At 47.7% G+C, this 17724-nt stretch overlaps 1 long non-coding RNA gene across 1 annotated transcript in view; it reads right to left on the reverse strand.

Moving 5' to 3' along the window:
- Positions 1–2938: 2938 nt before the first annotated feature.
- Positions 2939–17724, reverse strand: part of LOC150039206 (uncharacterized) — a 34173-nt gene continuing 19387 nt past the window's right edge. Inside the window, exons 2-3 of the long non-coding RNA XR_016534482.1 lie at positions 4447–4690; positions 2939–3179 (exon numbers count right to left, since the gene is read on the reverse strand). This is a non-coding gene — a long non-coding RNA (uncharacterized LOC150039206). The remainder of the gene's footprint in view (positions 3180–4446; positions 4691–17724) is intronic.

Below are 17724 nucleotides of genomic sequence, written 5' to 3' on the forward strand. Positions count from 1 at the left end.
GGGGCTGGGAGGAATCTCTCTCAGTGGCCATCCCATTTGAAAGGTTGGGGCACATCCGTCCTATGCTTCCTGAAATCAAGGCCTAAGGCTGGGAACTCTCTGGGGCCCCCAAGTAATGTCCCAGCCATTTGGGGGGGCCCTGAACCCCCAGCAATGGAGTCGCAATGGAGTCACTAGCACTCAGTGAACCAGGTAGGAGTCGTTTTAGTAGTGGTATAGTGGCTACTCTCCACCTTTGGGCTGATAGAAAGCAGCCCCGAGCTTCCCTGGGACTGAGCTCTTAAAGGAAAACACCACACACCGGTGCTCATAACTACACACAGGTAGTCGTCATCATATGCTCTCACCTTGTGATGTCAATAACCACAAGGACGGGACCACACGCAGGTGGTTGAGCAGGTTAAGCATTTTACAAAGACAAAACCAGAATTTGGCAGCTGAGCTTACCAGGTTAATTATCTCAGTTGTGGGGTTTGAACTCAGGTCCTGAGTGCTGTCCCTGAGCCTCTTTGTGCTCAAGGCTAGTGTTCTACCATTGATCCACTGCGCCACTTCTGGATCTTTCTGTGATTAATTGGAGATAAGAGTCTTATGAACTTTCCTGCCCTGGCTGGCATTGAACCAGTCACCAGCACCGGGTGTCTATGAGACTCTTATCTTCAATTAACCACTAAAATAGCTGGAAGTGGAGCTGTGGCTCAAGTAGTAGAATGCCAGCCTTGTGCAAAAAAATTGACAGACAGTGATTTTAAGGCCCAGGACTACAGAAGAAAATAACAAAAAAGGAAGTAGCATGGGAACGAGGAGGAGAGATTCACCACTCATCCGATATGTCAGGCATGATTGGTTCACAATGTAGGCTAGGCAAAGAGAAGGAGCATTCCCAAGGCATAACTGCTCATCCATTTGGGGAAACCCAATGACAATCAAATAAATAACTATATGGAGCAACAACAGAAAGATAAACAGTGCAGGTAAGAGTGCTTTAAAGGGTCCTTGTGAGTTGAGTGCTGGTGGCTCACACTTGTAATCCTAATTACTCAGGAGGCTGAGATCTAGGAATCATGGTTTAAAGTCAGCCTGGGCCAAAAAAAACATGAAATTTGTATCTTCTATTAATTAGCAATAAATCATAAGTGAGAAGGGTGGCTCAAGTGGTAGAATGCCCACCCTGAGATTAAAAAAAAAGCAATCTAAGCAATAGTTCCCAGAGCTTGAGTTCAACCTGTTCAAACCCTAGCACACACACACACACACACACACACACACACACACACACACACACACACAAAAGCGTCTCGGTGAAGAGGCAGCATTGAAGACAAGACCTGTATGATGAGGGAGCCAGCTTCAGGGGCGATACGGAAAAATATCTGACAGAGGCAATAGCTAGGTGAAAGTCTCAGGGCTGGAATGAAGTCAGGAAAAATATCTGACAGACGCAATAGCTAGGGTGAAAGTCTCAGGCCTGGAATGAACTCAGGACCAGAAGGAAGGGGTGTGTGGCTGATTTCTAGTAAGAAAGAGAATAAGGGGAGGTGATATCAGAAAGGTAGGGATCAGTCTAGCACTTATGTCTCACGCTGTAAGCCTAACTGCTCAGGAGGCTGAGACCTGAGAATTGTGTTTGAAATCCAGCCAGGGCAGGCAAGTCCATGAGACTCTTACCTCCAAAAAAACTACTGAGAAAAAGCTGGAAGTGGTGCTGTGGCTCAAGTAGTAGAGAACTAGCCTTGCTTCCTGAGTAGTACAAGGATTACAGATATGAGCCACCAGAGCCAGATAATATTACATATTATCTTCTTAATGCCCATGACAGCCCCATTGGAGGGCTCATTCTGAAAGTACTAGTTCTAGTTCAGTTTCAGTCAGTGATCAGCTCCATTTTCACCCTGGAAGTAATGTTGTTTCTGAGAGGAGGATAAAGTTCCTGAAGCTCCTTCCTCTACTGGGTACATCCTATATTGTAAAAGTGATTAAAGAGGTCTGAGATAAAAGCTGGGTTCTTTGTTCAGAGTCCCTACGGTGGGGAGGCTGGGCTTGTTTGCAGCTTCGATCAACAAGTGACTCTGGGTAGAATTGGGAAAAAAAGAAAGAAAGCCTCAAATCCAACTTCCTTCAGAATCCTCTAGGGAGCTATAGGAGGAGATGGGAAGAGCAGAGGCTCAGTAGTTTGCTTCCTGTTATGACCTTGCTATACTTTGCTCAAGCAGTCAATACTGATTCAGTGTATTTTTACTTGTGGGGTGTGTGTGTGTGTGTGTGTGTGTGTGTGTGTGTGTGTGCTGGTGCTTGAACTCAGGACCTCGTGTCCTTGCTTGACTTTTTCCTGCAAGGCAAATGCTGTACCCCTTGAGGGAAGCCTCCACTTCAAGATTATTTTAACTAGTTTATGAAGATCGGTCTCAGCCTCCTAAGTAGCCAGCATTACAGGCAGGAGCCATTTAATATCCAGATGCACACAAAAGGTGAGAAGATGTTTCTAGAGAGCAGAGCGTATTTGCAAAGGCCCTACTTGATTTGTCAATTCAATTGGACAATTTATTTATTTAGGAAAACAACAAGGTCATAAGAACAAAGAGAAGAGTAAAAGCTGTAAGTCTTTAACATCATCTGAGTCTCATAGGCTGTAAGGATTCTCATAGATAGTTAATGTGAAGGAAACCACAGGTGCCCTAACAGCTCATCTAGGTCTATTATGAAAGGATACCTCTGGCAGCTGTGTGCTCAATATTCATGACCGTATGATGAATATTTAATATGCTCAATATTCAGTATGCTCAATATTCACAGCATCATTCACAGTAGTGGAAGGGTAGAGACAACTGTCCACTGATGGATAAACAAAATGTAGTATACCCATTCAATGGAGAATTATTCAATCATAAAGAGGAATGACATTCTAACCCATGCTACAACATGAATGAATATTTAGAATATTGTAAATAAACCAGACATAGAAACTTTAATTCATATTTCCACATACATGACGTATCAAAAAATCATCACTAGTACTGAGTACTGATGACTCACACTTACAATAGAAGCTACTCAGAGGGCTGAGAACTGAGGATGGATGCTTGAAGCCAGACTGTACAGCATAGTCTCTGACACTCTTATTGCCAGTGAACTATCAGAAAGCCAGAAATAGAGGTGGGCCTCCACAGAAGAACAATAGCCTGGAACAAAAAGGTTCAACTTTGAATGGAGGATGAATGAGGTGACCAGTGCTGGTGAGAAAGAGCAGGCTTTCTGGGTACAAAGATCTGCCCGTCAACAGCACTGTGGCACACAAAGCCGGCACCAGGAAGGACAGGGAAGACAGGAGAATTTTGATTAACTCTTCCTCCTCTGCTCTTCTGCCCCCCTCCTCTTCTTCTTTTCTGTCATTTCTGGGGCTTGGACACAGGGCCTGGGGACTGTTCCTGACCTCTTTGTGCTCTACCAGTTGAGCCACAGCACTGCTTCTGGCTTTTTGTGAGAAGTTTATTGTACATGAGTATCTCACCAACTTTCCCTCCAGGCTGCCTTCAAACTGCCATCCTCAGATCTCAGGCTCCAGAGTAGCTGGGATTACAGCCAGGACTTCTGGACTCCTGTGTGTCCTCCCCAGGTGTGTGGACTCTCCCACCACTCTGGTAGGGACGGTAGACAGGTGTGGCAGAGCAGTCTGAGGGTTACACATGGGCCTGCACACACTCAACATCTGGGCTGCTGGACAGGAAGGAGCTCAGTGCCCTAGGGCAGAGGAGTGCACACGGGTGACAGCGGGGACTCCACCCAGACCACTGAACCGTCCTCACGACCCAGACCTGGGGGACTGGGCATCAGAGAGGCTCCAGCACTATCTGCAAAGCCCTAGGAGCTCAGCTCCCCTGGTCCCCACTTCAGAGGAGGCTGGGAACCGGTCCCAGGGCGCCAAAAGCTTCACCTGGCACAGCAGTGCCCAGCGCACACCAGGTGCATTATGTGTCCGTTACTATTTTATTTATTAGTAATTTGCTCCTATAACTTACTCTTTTGGCAAGCAGAGACAATGTGAGAGGGACTTCTCTTATTTCCTCACCTTTCAGCTCCTCTCTTGTCCATCTCTATTCTTAAAGGGGAGATCTTATTAAAATTGTATACCAATAGAGTAATCTGCAATCTTATGAGATCATTTTGAGGTCTGCCATCTCCAGGATATGGCTATTTAAGTTTTAGCCTACTGAATGTCAGTTCTCTGGTAGTTGAAGTGGCTTTTCATACCTCAATGTCCTCTCTTTCCCTTTATTTTCTCTATTCCCTTTGGTCAGTGAAGGGCGGGGGTAGCCTGAGGGGGAGGGAAACTGGTCAGGGACAGTGTCCAGGCCAAGTTCAAACCCCAGGACCCACAAAAACAAAACAATAAAACAAAACCAAACCCAGGCAGTTGCAGAAAATGGACGCTAGGTGGCAAGCACTTACCATAACTTTGCATGGAGAGGGTGAATGCTGGAGAGGAGGGGCCTCTGGGATGTCCATGGGTTTCCAGGTACTACAGCTGGGATGCACTGCTTCTTCTGCCTTCCTGGAGAATGCAGCACAGTCCTGGTTGAACTCCTGCCTTCTGCGGTGCTAATTTGATCCTGAGGAAATCTTCAGCAGTACTGCTGCAATCTCAGTAATTTATGCACTGCAACTTCCCAGTTCCAGATGAAAAGCATTTTGCCTTGGGAAAAAAAAAGAGAGAGATAAGGAATGACAGACACCTTAGCCCTTTCTGGAATGTAAAATAAAATCAAAGAAGAACATCCAAAACCAAAACGAATATTCTATCTCTGCTTCTACTTCTGAGGGTAGTAAATTTCCTCCTTCCCTGAAGAATCTCTCCCTCCCTTTCTGTCTCCGGTCCTCCTTTCTCTTTTTCATTTTCTGGGTTCCTTGTATTGAGGACTGAACTCAAAGTAAGAGTCTTAGAAGGACTTTCCTGCTGAAGCTGGCTTTGAACCTCATGAGATCTCAGCCTCCAGATCAGCAAGGATTACAGTTGTGAGCCACCTGCCATAGCTTTACTTGTCTTGTGTAAACATTGTTGTACTGACTGCTTTTCCTTTTCTTTCTTTTTTTTTTTGCCAGTCCTGGGCTTGAGCCCTGTCCTTGGACTTTCTCAAGGCTAAAGCTCTACCACTTGAGCCTCAGCACCACTTCCAGCTTTTTTCTATGTATGTGGTACCGAGGAATTGAACCTGGGTCTTCGTGCATGCTAGGCAAGCACTCTACCACTAGGCCAAACTCCCGAACCTCCATTGATAATTTTTATATGAATTTCTACTCCACCCTTCCTTCACCTCCTTGTGTGCACTGACTCAAAGCCTGTGGTTCCTTTATGCCTGTATAGGAAACTTGAACTTATAACCACGGTAGTTTCCAAAAAAAAAACACTAGATGGCACCCTTTGACCGTTGTAGCATTGCACATTGAAGGGTGGGTGATGGACATGGGGGAGGGAAAGAACACAGCACAGGGATCTGTGTATGTGGAGCTCCGTGATTTTCCTGGCATCATAAGTTCGCTGCACTGGTTTCTGCCTTGGTGGAGTCATCAGTACTCTGATACTTAAGCTTGTGCTCTTGCATTTTACATTAGTGATTGAACTCTCAGTAAATTCTGAGTAGAGCTGCAACTGCAGTTGGTGTGGATATATAGAGAACAGCTTCCCCATTCCAATCAAAGACATTTTGTCATGTTTTCCCTTTGGCCTAACACTTTTAGCTCAAGTCTGTAGCCCCAGTCATTCAGGAGGCTGCAAGAAATCTGAGGACCAAGACTCAAAGTTGTCCTCTACAATATGGCATCTGTCTCCAGGCAAGTGGATCCTCTTAACACCAGGATTTAGAGGAGGGAAGCACTCAGACTGATCAGCTATGGCTGGGCTGCGAGTGGGAGTGCCCATGTATCCAAATGGGATTGGTAGGGCGTCCATGTCAGCGACAGGCCATTCCTTTGGGCCTGTGTGGGTTGTCCTGCAGCCCTCCACCCATCCTGCATCAAGTCCCCAAACCTTTTCCTTTGAGGGGGTCCATTTCAAGTAGTAGATTCTTGTACACGTGGGTGGCTAGTATGTTCAAGCTCTGTCAGGTGGGTAGTTTGATGAGAAAGGGAAAGATTTAAAAAAAAAAAGCCATGATGAGAAAAAGCTGCTCCTCCTTGTAACATCTCTTTATTTTCCACACCCCACCAGGGACCGCTGGATAGACCACAGGACCAGGGAGAGATGCCTAAACCACTCAGTACTGAGCAGAAGGCAGCCAGCCAGGAATCTGATCCAGTGCACCTTTGGTGTGTGTGGAGGTTTTGCTGAGCCAGGGATGCAAGGCCAGATTTGGGGGAAGAAGGAAGCCTCCTGTCCCGGCCCCTGAACACCCCTGGGCCTCTGGCTCCTGCTCCTGCTCCTGCTCCTGCCCCTGCCCCTGCCCCCACTGCAACCTCACAGCCCTCCCCTAGAAATAAAATAAAAGGACCCATTTGCTTGAATCACATTGTCTTTGGCTTGTGTTTGTATTCCACTCCCAAGATGAAAGGGGGTTGCATTCATTTCTGATGCCTGAGGCCAGGGCTGGCCGGAGAGAGAAGGTTCTTTGGGGTTGGGGTGTGGGGCAGGCGGATGGACAGATGGACGATGGGGTGGGGGTGGTGGGATTGGTTGGGTTGGCCCCTGAACTCGCTCGCCCGTTTCTGGGAGTGTCCAAGCACCAGGGAGGGGACCTGAGGATGTGACTGACCAGGGAGACACCGGTGGCTGGCCAGCCCACCTTGCTCGTCCTGGAGAAGGACTGAGTGACACAGCACTCCAAGCTTCTTCTGCTTCTGTAGCTGCTGCTGCTGCTTCTGCTTTCTTCATTGTCGGGGTGTCATGTGTAGAAGGGTGACAGTGACATTCCTCAGGAATAGGCTACATGACCACACACACACACACACACACACACACACACACACACACACACACACCCCGATACCCCTTCTCACAATTTTGTCCCCATTTCCCTCCTCCCACTCATGTCTTCCCCCCTCCCCTTCCGTATTTCAAATAAACAAAAACGTATTTACAATAGACCAGGTGACAGAGTCAGATACAGTCACCAACTGCATCAGATGAACGGGGTGGGGGAGAAAAGAAATCACATAATCCACGCAGAACAACCATCACCATCTATTAATTTCCTTGCCAATCAAGTCATTCTTCATTCCCTGAACTGCCAAGGTTCTAGGGGGGAGGGGAGGAGGGGGAGGAGACAGACACCACGCTCTCTGCCTCTCAAAGGGAGGGTTGGCATGCCCGGCAGGAAGGACCTTGCTCCCTCCTCTGTCTGCAGCCCCGAGCCAACGGACTGTGCCTGGCAGGTCAGGAGTTCTTGAATCAGACCCTGCCCTGCCTACCTTCTTTCTCTGCTGCTCATCCATCCATCCATCCATCCATCCATCCATCCGTGCAGATGCCTGCTTTGACAGAAAACTGCAGAAGGGCTCTGATGCTCGCTCGCTCTCTCTCTCTCTCTCTCTCTCTCTCTCTCTCTCTCTCTCTCTCTCTCTCTCTCTCTCTCTCTCTCTGTCTCTCTCTCTCTGTCTCTCTCTCTCTCTATCTCCCTCCCTCCCTTGCTCCCTCCATCCCTCCTCCACACCACCACCACCCCCTCCCTGGTTTCTGTGAAGAGCTAGTCTACATTAGGCCCAGCCCAGCCTGGCCTGACTGGGATAGAAGAGCATAAGTGGCCGGATTTCGGGAGCTGTTTGGTGTGTGTGTGTGTGTGTGTGTGTGTGTGTGTGTGTGTGTGTGTCCCTGCATGTACTGATTATCAATGCCCATCTCAACTACTCTCTGCACCCTCCACCCACCCCAAGTCCTACTGACTGGACCAAACCGAAGGACAGACACGCCATGGGGATTCACAGCCCTGGTAGTTTCCGAAAGTTAACACTAGATGGTGGACACGCACTGCTGGCCTTGGTCATGTTGAATGGCCCAGGGAGGGGGGGGGTGGGAAGGGAAGGGAAGGGAAGGGGCCAGGGTCCACTTGTGGCATTTTTAGTGATGAATCACGATGAATAATCTCAAAAGGGGGCCAGGAGTGTGACCCAGTGATAGAATACTTGCGTAGCATGCATGCATGAAGCCCTAGGTTCTCTGGACTGTGTACACAGAAAAGACAGAAGTGGTGCAGGCATTCCCTAGCCTCCAGAGAGATCAAGGCCAGAGGGTCCAGGCCAGAACTTGGAAGGAAGGAAGGAAGGAAGGAAGGAAGGAAGGAAGGAAGGAAGGAAGGAAGGAAGGGAGGGAGGGAGGAAGGGAGGGATGGAGGGAGAGAGGGAGGGAGGGAGGAAGAAAGGAAGGAAGGAGAGAGAAAAAAGAAAGAAGTAGAGAGAGAGAGAGAGAGAGAGAGAGAGAGAGAGAGAGAGAGAGAGAGAGAGAGAGAGAGAGAGAAAGTTTGGAGCTTGAGCTGGACTTGAATCTCTACCCACAGATATCAGACTCCCCAGCACCTGGTTGAGTCACTGCAATGGACCGTGGTTTCCAGGCCGGCAGGGAGACTGGCAGACCGGCTGGCCCTAAAATACAGTTCTTTCTGGAGTACAGAAACGAAAGCAGGAGTGAACAAGAGTTGGTGGGGAGTGGGTGGGGTGGGTAGAGACACAAATCGGGCAGGCAGGCAGGCAGGCAGGCAGGCATCCACAAGTATCAGGCTGGATAGATCGACTAGTCACGTTCAGGTGACCCAGTCAGTTACTGAGTTCTGGATGTTTGGGGGGCATTTCTTCCCAGGGAAGGGTGTAAGGATGAAGCCTGCCATGAAACAGAGCCTTATTTTTGATCAAAGGAAGGCAGGCACCCAGGTTTCCCTGGCCCCCCCCACACACCACCACCACCAGGAAGGCATGCATACTGTCACACAGACAACATGTGAATCCTTGAGGCTGAGGAAAGCATCCCTGTGGAAGGAATGCATTCTGTGGTGTCTCTTTGAAGCAAAGATGGCACGTTGATGTCACCTTACCCGGAATCATTGTTCCTTCCCCCAAATGGCTTCCTCCCCTTCCTCTTTTTCTATTTTTCTTCCTTTTTGGGGGGGTGGGTCCTGGGGCTCGAACTAGGCCCGGGTGGGCGCTCTTCACCTGAAGGCTGGCACCCTACCCTGGAGCCAAGCCCCACTTCCCGTTTCCTAGAGTGTATTTGGAGATAAGTGTCTCTCGGGTTGTCCTCTGGTACCCAGGCTGGCTCTGAACCTCGGTCCTCAGACAGACCTCAGCCTCCTGAGTGGCCACCGTGCCTGGCAAGTTGGTCTTTCTTCTCTACTAACAGGAAGCCAGTGGAGATGCGTATTGACTTAATTTTTTTTGGGGGGGGGGTTGGTGGGTGGGGATGGTCTTGTGACTTGCACGCGCACCAAAAACAATCATGGTGGGGCCGGGAATGCGGTTTCATGGGACAGTGCCTGCCTAGCCTACCTGACACACTCAGTCAGTGTTAGGAAAAACTGGGGGAGAAAGGAGGAAACAGGCTGGACTCGGATGCTCTTCCGCTGTTTACTGGGATAGATAGAGCAGCAGCAGCGGGGGACACAGCCTTCCCACAGGCTTGGAGACTGTGTGGAACAGGGTTCAGGAGTGGGGTTTGTGAGGCCTGAGCTAGGAGGCAGGCAGGGGTGAATGAAAAAGTTGAAGAAATCCTTCCCCAACCCAAAACAAAACCAAGAAAATGTCCACAAGGGAAGGTCGGGCGGGGTGTTGGGTGGGCTTTCTGTCTGGGCCCCCATGGTGGCATGTTTACAGGCGGGCAAGCTCGGGTACATTGGCTGTGCTGGAGTCAGACAGTCTGCTGCTGTTGCTGCTGCTGCTGCTGCAAGATTTCCCTGGTACCACCTCCATAGGGGCGGGGGGGGGGGAGGGGGGAAGGGAATCCAGAAGTGTGGTGCTCTGGCTCAAGTGGTAGAGCTCTAGCCTTGAGAAAGAAGCCCAAAGACAGTGCTCAGGCCCTGAGTACAAGCCCCAGGACTGGCCAAAAAAAAAAAAAAAAAAGACAGAGAAAGGAGAGAAACCCTACCTCCTTTTCCTCCCTCCCCTTATCCATGTTTCCTAAGAAAACTGGTTTTCTTCTCTCTCCATCAAGTCACCAGATCTAAGTAAAATACAGAATTTTAGGTGCTCTGGTTCAAAGTACAGAAAAAGAAAAGGGGGAGGGAGGGAGGGCGAGAGAGGGAGGGAGGGAGAGAGAGGGAGGGAGGGAGAGAGAGGGAGGGAGGGAGAAAGGGAAAGGGAGAGAGAGAGAGAGAGAGAGACAGACAGACAGACAGACAGACAGACAGACAGACAGAGACAGAGAGACAGAGACAGATAGACAGACAGACAGACAGACAGACAGACAGACAGACAGACAGACAGACAGAGGGCCCCAAAGGGGAAACATGAAAAACACAGTATCGAGGTCATTTTTAGGCTGAGGCCTACCCTCCAACCAGGCCTCTGAGACTGCCTCCTTCCTGGTGGGATTGCCTTCACTGGAGCCCTGCATTTGGAAGGTGTGCACCCGGGCTGTCTTGTCTGTGAATGCCTAGCGGTACTTTCCCGTGCCTCCCGAACTGAAACCCAGGGCCTGGGCTTTCTCCAGGCCAGAGCTCTACCACGTCGTCAACCACAGCAGCAACAGCTGCAGCATTCCTTTCTGACTTCACTGAGGAATGGAAGCCGGGTCTTCCCGTTTGCTAAGCAAGCCCTCTCCCACTAGGCCAAACTCCCGGTCTCATCGATCCTACTTCCTTGAAACGATTTTCCTGAAGGTAGCGGTCGTGGAATTCCGGGCCTGCTAGCTGTTTGTCTTCTTGTTTGTTTGGTTCTCTGTAGTATTTGATTTTTCTTTTTTTTTTTAATTTCCCTTTGGTGGTTTCTCTTCCCCAGGCCCCACCCCCACCCGCAGGGTGAAGCCTAACAGGAATGTCAGGCCGTTGCCATGACAACATTTACAAGACAAAGCACAGTCCAGCTTCGTTTCTGGGGAGGAGCTGACTAGCTGAGTGGCTTGCCTTCACCCCACCCCCACCCCCACCCATCCGGCCTCTTCCCCCGCAGACACACACTGCACACACGCACACGCACGGGGAAATGGCTCACACTTCACTCTGTCTTGACAAACACAGCCTCTCGTGTGCTTGGCCTGATCCTTGGGCAGGAAAAGGCAGCTTTGGGAGTATTTTTTTTCTGCTGCAGGCCACTTCCCTGCTTCCCTGGGCCATCGACGGACTGCCTGGCTTGTTTCCTGCTAGCTGACTGGTCAGACTGCTACCACTCGGCCCCTGCTGGTGGCGGAGTGAGTGCCGCCCCAGTCCACCTGGGACCCCCCTGGAGACAGACAGAATTGGGGGAGGGCGTGGGCATGACTTGGCAGGACTGGGCTCTGCCCTGTACCCTTTGGTGAAACCGGTTGTGTGAGTACGAAATGCCCCGTATGGCTGACCCCCACTTGGCTGACCTCCCTGTGGAGAGAGGAGAGAGGGGAGGAAGTCAGGAGTCTGGTCTCCTCTTCATTTTCCCAAGCTCAGGCCAAGCCATAGAAAAGCAGAAATGCTGTACACATCCCAGGGCATCACAGTACATGGAAACTGATTTCTTCCATCTAGCTGGAAATGCACATTCTCTATCTTTTCTCTTTTTTTTTTTTTTTACTTTTTTTGGTGCTTGTTGTGGGGCTTGAACTCAGGGCCTAAGCACTGTCCTTGCACTTCTCTCAAGGCTAGAGCTCTACCCTTGAGCCTCAGCACCACTTCCAGCTTTTTTTTTTCTATGTATGTGGTGCCGAGGAATCGAACTCGGGTCTTCGTGCATGCTAGACAAGCACTCTACCACTAGGCCAAACTCCCAGCCCCCGCTCTATGTTTTTTAACATCAAATATTTTTGACATTGATATTTGGGAGAGTGAAACTAAGGCAGAAGCAATGAATGAGCACTTACAGAATGTAATTCCATGTTAAATTGAAATTCCTAGTACAAGAAAGAGAACATAGACATTTGGGTTTCCATGTAAAGATTTGATGATGATGATCTTGATCAAGGGTGCAGCTGTTCTTTCACCTACCTGAGACAGGATAGGTATGTGCAGAGTGGTGTGAACATACATCCTAACTCGGTATAGCAGTAAAGATTCCACTTATGGGAATAAATAAAGCTAACCGTGGCTTTCGCAGTAACATGGTAATCTCTTGAGTTTCCTAGAGAATTTTTCCCACTCTTTCCTATGTCATGCTCTTCTCAATGGAAAGAATGGCAGTTGGTGACTGTGGTTCACTCTTATAATTTTAGCTACTCTGGAGGCTGACATCTGGAAGATAGAGGTTCAAAGACAAAAGTGGGCTTTTAGAAAAGTCTTTAAAAATCCATTATCAACTAATGAGCAAAATAGCTGGGCAGAAGGTGTGGTTTGAGTGGTAGAGTGCCAGCTGTGAACCAAGCATGAGACTGTGAGTTCAAGCCCCAGGTCTGGCAATAATTTTTTTGAGGGGGTCCAATCCTGGGACTTAACTCAGGACCTGAGCATTGTCCCTGAGCTCCTTTTGGATCAAGGATAGCACTCTACCACTTGAGCCACAGTGCCACTTCTGGCTTTAACTAAAATAAAATTAATCATTCAGATACCAGAAGTGGAGCTGGATCAAACTGGCTTGCAATGGACTTTGGAAAGTAGCCCTGTGTCAGCATCAAGGCCCTGAGTTCAAACCACACAACCCACCAGAAATGAAAGAAAGAAAGAAAGAAAGAAAGAAAGAAAGAAAGAAAGAAAGAAAAAAAGAAAGAAAGAAAGAAAGAAAGAAAGAAAGAAAAAATAATGAGCTCAGACCTCCAACTTTGCAGGCCAGGCTGGATTTGAACTCTGATCCTCTGCATCTCTGCATCTGTTCAGCTAGGGCAGGAAAGGGCCCCTGATACATTTATCTCAAATGAATCATTTAGGTGCCAGAAATGGAACTGTGGCTCAAACTGGTTTTCTCTGGACTTCTGGAATGCAGCCCAGGGTCTGTGCCAAGGCCCTGAGTTCAAGCCCACAACAGGCAGAAATACCAAATAAAAGGGGCAAGGACTGTGCTGCCTGGCCTGCATTTGAACTTCAGTTCTCTGAATCTTATTGTCCTGAATAACTAGAGCAGAAAAAGGGCCCTTGTCACTTTCATCAAATATATACATGTATAATTTTATTTCATATAATATATAACATATGTAGGTTATTTTTTCAGTGGCAACTGAGTCTTGAACTCAGCACCTAAGTCTGAACTCTTGGGCTGGAGAACATGGAGCTGTGGACATACTTGCAGCTTTCCTATCATAAACTAGAGATCTGTGTTTCCCGGCCTAGCGGCCTATGGCTGAAGCCTGTCATCCTACCTACTCAGGAAGCTGGGATCTGAGGGTCTTGGTTCAAAACCAAGGAAGGCAGACAAGAAACTGTGACATTTTTAACTCCAAATAATCATGCACAGACCCGAAGTGGATATGCCTTCACGTGGTTAGTGCTGGACTTCTACCAAAAGCCCAGGGTCGGTGCACAGGCTCTGAGGTCAATCCCAACAACAGGTAGAAAAGTAAACAAACTAAAACAAAAACGGATACAGGGCCAGGAGTGTAGCCTAGTGGTAGATTGCTCAACTAGCATGCACAAGGCCCTGGGTTTGATTCCTTGGAACCACATACACAGAAAAACCAGAAGTGTGTTGTGGCTCAAGTACTTGCCTTGAGAAAGCACAAGTTCAGTGCCCATGCCCTCATCTCAAGCATCAGGACTGGCAAAAAATAAAAAGGGACACAGACATAGTACTTTGCCTCCTGGATTTGAATCTCTGAATCATGATCCTCTGGATCTCAGCAGCCATAAGTAGCTAGGGTGAGGAGCATAGAAAACATGTATATATTTTCTATAAACCTATATTAGCCATTTGTATTTTCATACTTGTATTCATTTGGATGGTTATACTTGTATTTCCTTAACTTGCCTTTCTGCTTCTGAATATCTGCTTGCTAAAATCCTGAGAAGTGAAACTGCTGTCCTTGTGGCTAATCTACAACCACCCATTTGTCCTTGGTTCCCAGACTGAGCTACACTGTAGTAAGGAGTATACACATTCCAAACCGGGAGCTAGAGATAGCAGCCATCTGCTACCTACAAGGTCGGACTTGCGAGGGTCAGCAAACTAGGGCAGATGTCAACCAATCACAAGCTTGTTACCATGGAGATCCCCCTAGACTCATATCTGGCATAAAACCATCCTCCTAAATTGACAGCCAGCTAGACTGACCAGTGATTAGCCACAACCTCTTTCCTGCTTTGTACTGCACCAATCATTTAATGGAATTATAGTATAAATTTCCCGCGTGGCATATTGATTTGTTACTATTACTTGCTGGGGCCTTCCCCCTACCAAAAAAAAAAATGTATAAAAGGGGCTGTAATCTTGTGCTAGGGGCCTCTGGTCTGCACTCGACTATCAGTGCACAGAGACCCGTGCTCGAGCTCGTCAATAAATGACTCATTGCAATTTGCATTGATCTTTGGTCTCTGGCTATTGGGGGGGGGGGCCTTCTTATTAATTAATTATTCAGCCCCTGGAAGTAGAGGCCTGGCTGTAATTGGAAAACAGTCCCGGGTCAGTGCTCTGACCCTGAGTTCAAGACCCACAGCCAGCAAAGAAACAAGTAAAAGAGGCAGGGATCTTGTACTTTGCAGGCTGGGCTGGATTTCAGCCATGATCCTCTAGATCTCAATGTCCTAGGTATCCAGGAAGACAGGCCAGACTGGGAGGAACATGGCTTCCACTCCTGCTTTGTATTTTATTATGTACAAGTGGTGGAAACTCCCAAGTGTGCATGACCCAAGGCAGCTTTCATCCAGAGCACTGGCCTTTCTCTACATTTATGTACCTGCACTTACATAATTAATGTTCTGAAATGTTTGGGGTTTTCTCATGTAGATGGTATTTTTTTGGTTTTGGTTTTCGTGTGTGTGTGTGTGTGTGTGTGTGTGTGTGTGTGTGTGTGTGTGTGTGTGTATGTGTGTGTGCCCGTGTGCGCGCGCATGTGTGTGCGTGTGCCATTATCCATGAAATCAGAACCTAAGAACTGATTCTGAGTTCCTGGACCAAGGTATATGGACCTCTTTTCCTATTGTTAAGTAGATCACAGTGCTGCAGTCTAGGCATCTGTGGCTGAGGTCTGTCATCCTGTTTACTCAGGAGGCTGAGATCTGAGGACTGGCATTCAAAACCAGGCCTGGCAGAAAAGCCTCACTGATCATTTTACCTCAAATCAACCAGGCAGAAATGGGAAGTGGAGCCTCCACAAGGTGAGAGCACAATCCTCTGGATATCAGTTTCCTCAGTAGCTAGGGTTCTTTGTGTGGGGGGCGGGGGCACTGTCCTTGAGTTTTCTGAAGGCAACTGCTCTAGCACTTGCTCCATAGCACCACTTCTGTCTTTTTCTGTGTATGCTGTACCAAATAATTCAGCCCAGGGCTCGGTGCATTCTTGGCGAGCACTCTACCACTAGGCTAAACACCTGCAACTTTTTTTTTTACATTGTGTACAAGTGTTGGAATTTCCCAAGTATGAATGACCCAAGGCCCAAAGTTCAGCAATAAATGCTGCTCTGTTCTTTATATCTTCGTATTTAGATGTTTTTATATATGTGAATTTATATTTATACTATGTATGAAAGGAAGTATTTTGGGTTTCCCTTATGGACAACAGATACATATATATATATAAGAGAGAGAGAGAGAGAGAGAGAGAGAGAGAGAGAGAGAGAGAGAGAGAGAGAGAGAGAGAGAGAGAGAGAGAGTTTCTTTGTTTTTTTTTTTGGTGGAACCTGAGCCTTGAACTCAGGGCCTAGGTGCTTTACCTAGTCTTGGGCTCAAGGAATGGGACATGAAATAATTCTATTGAAAGGAATTTCCTAGCTTGGTGCCTTTCATCCTAGCTACTCAGGAGCTTCACCAGTACAAATACACTCATAGTTACAGAAACACATGGAGGTACTGGCTTTGTTAATGAATGTATTGTATTTATTCATTTATATTTTGTTTTATGTCTTACCAATCCTCAGAGTTGAACTCGGGGCCTGGGCACTTTCTATGAGCTCCTTTTGCTCAAAGCTAACATTCTACCCTTGAACCACAGCCCCACGTCTGGCTTTTTCTGTGATTCAGTGGAAATAAGAGGGTCATGGACTTCCCGCCTAAGGCCCCAGAGGCAAGAGGGCAGAGCCAGGTTCCTCAGTGGGATTCACAGAAGCAGTAAAGGGCCCGGCTTCTCTACTTGGAGTGGGGAGTTGCAGGGACACAGTTCATGGACTTCCCCCAATTCCAATGATTTGAAGGACCTGGGAAGGTAAATGCCCTTGCCTAGGTAGAAGATTGATCTTGTAATCTCACAACTACAGAGGAAAAACTCACCTCCCTGCTGCCACATTGCAGGCCACTTCTGGGTGCCCCTCCCTGGATCCACCCTACCATGGCAAAGCTCATCACATCTCAGGGTCCTGGCTTCCCTTGCCCAGTTAATGAAAAACCTGACACTGGAAACAATGTTGCAAACCATTCAGTTTCCTTTGAATACTAGCTTCTGAAAATTTCTCTTTTAGTTCGAGATTGGTCCCTGATGTCCCTTTTATACTTCTCTATGCTTAAGCACTGTTATTACATGGAGAATATAAGTTTCACATATTGCTTAGGAAGCCTACAAAGCTTTTTAAAAACATTTCCCTGAGGCTTCAGCTTCCCCCTGAGACTTTGGAGAGCATTTTAATGAAAAATCTGACTTTGTGAAAGCAATGTTGCAAATAGTTCATTCTCTGCCAAAGTGGGCTGTCCTGGCAGACAATGAAGTTCTGTTTTAGTTTGCTTCTCCGTGGAATCTTATGCACTCTGCCTGCTTATCTTGCAGACCTAATTCTGTGCACCCATTCTGCCTTTGGCAACTGTTGCATATGGTTCAGATAAATGTTTCCAGGAAGAGTTCTTCCTGGTGTTACAGCTAGAGGATGGATGCTGAACACTTCCTGTTTAGCCCAGGATTGGGCAATCGTGTCCCTTTTACATTACTATATGTTTAAGAAGTCTAATGACATTTAGAATGTAAGCAAGCTCCTTATCACAGATTGCTTAGGAAGCGTCTATAGAGTTTTAACATTTGAACTTTCAAAACGCTTTTGGACACAGGTTGTAATCTTAGAGCCTGAGGCTGGGCAGATGGATTTGCTACACTTGAACTTTGAATCTGGCTCCAATCTGGGATAAATCAGCATTCAGTTTCAGAGAACTCCTTCAAAGTGAACAAATAGGGAAAATAGGTTTAGCAAACCTCACGTTTGTATCACTCAAATTTCCTCTCCTCAACAATAAGATGTTGTGGGCTCCATTGCACATTCCCATCACTTTTTTTTTTTAACCACAACCATTCTTCAACAGTTTAGCCAGAGCATGTCTCAGCAGTCTGAAGCCAGAGGAGGGAGTTAGCCAGAATGTGTCCCCCCTATGTGAACAAGGGGACAGAAGCCTGCACCTGGGGACAACGTTGTACCCAGCAGCACAGTCCCAGCCAAGTGGTGAGGATGAGTGTGGCAGCCACTGAAGGCCAGGAGAAAAATGTCTCTTAGTGCCCCAAGTTCTCTTTCTATGTAGTCCTTTCAACAGGAATTACTCCAGTCTGCCTTGTCCAAGCACTTTCTTTTCTTTT

The sequence above is a fragment of the Megascapheus bottae genome, unplaced genomic scaffold (assembly GCF_031878675.1).
Source record: "Megascapheus bottae isolate mThoBot1 unplaced genomic scaffold, mThoBot2.hap1 HAP1_SCAFFOLD_85, whole genome shotgun sequence".
Classification (NCBI taxonomy): Eukaryota; Metazoa; Chordata; class Mammalia; order Rodentia; family Geomyidae; genus Megascapheus; species Megascapheus bottae.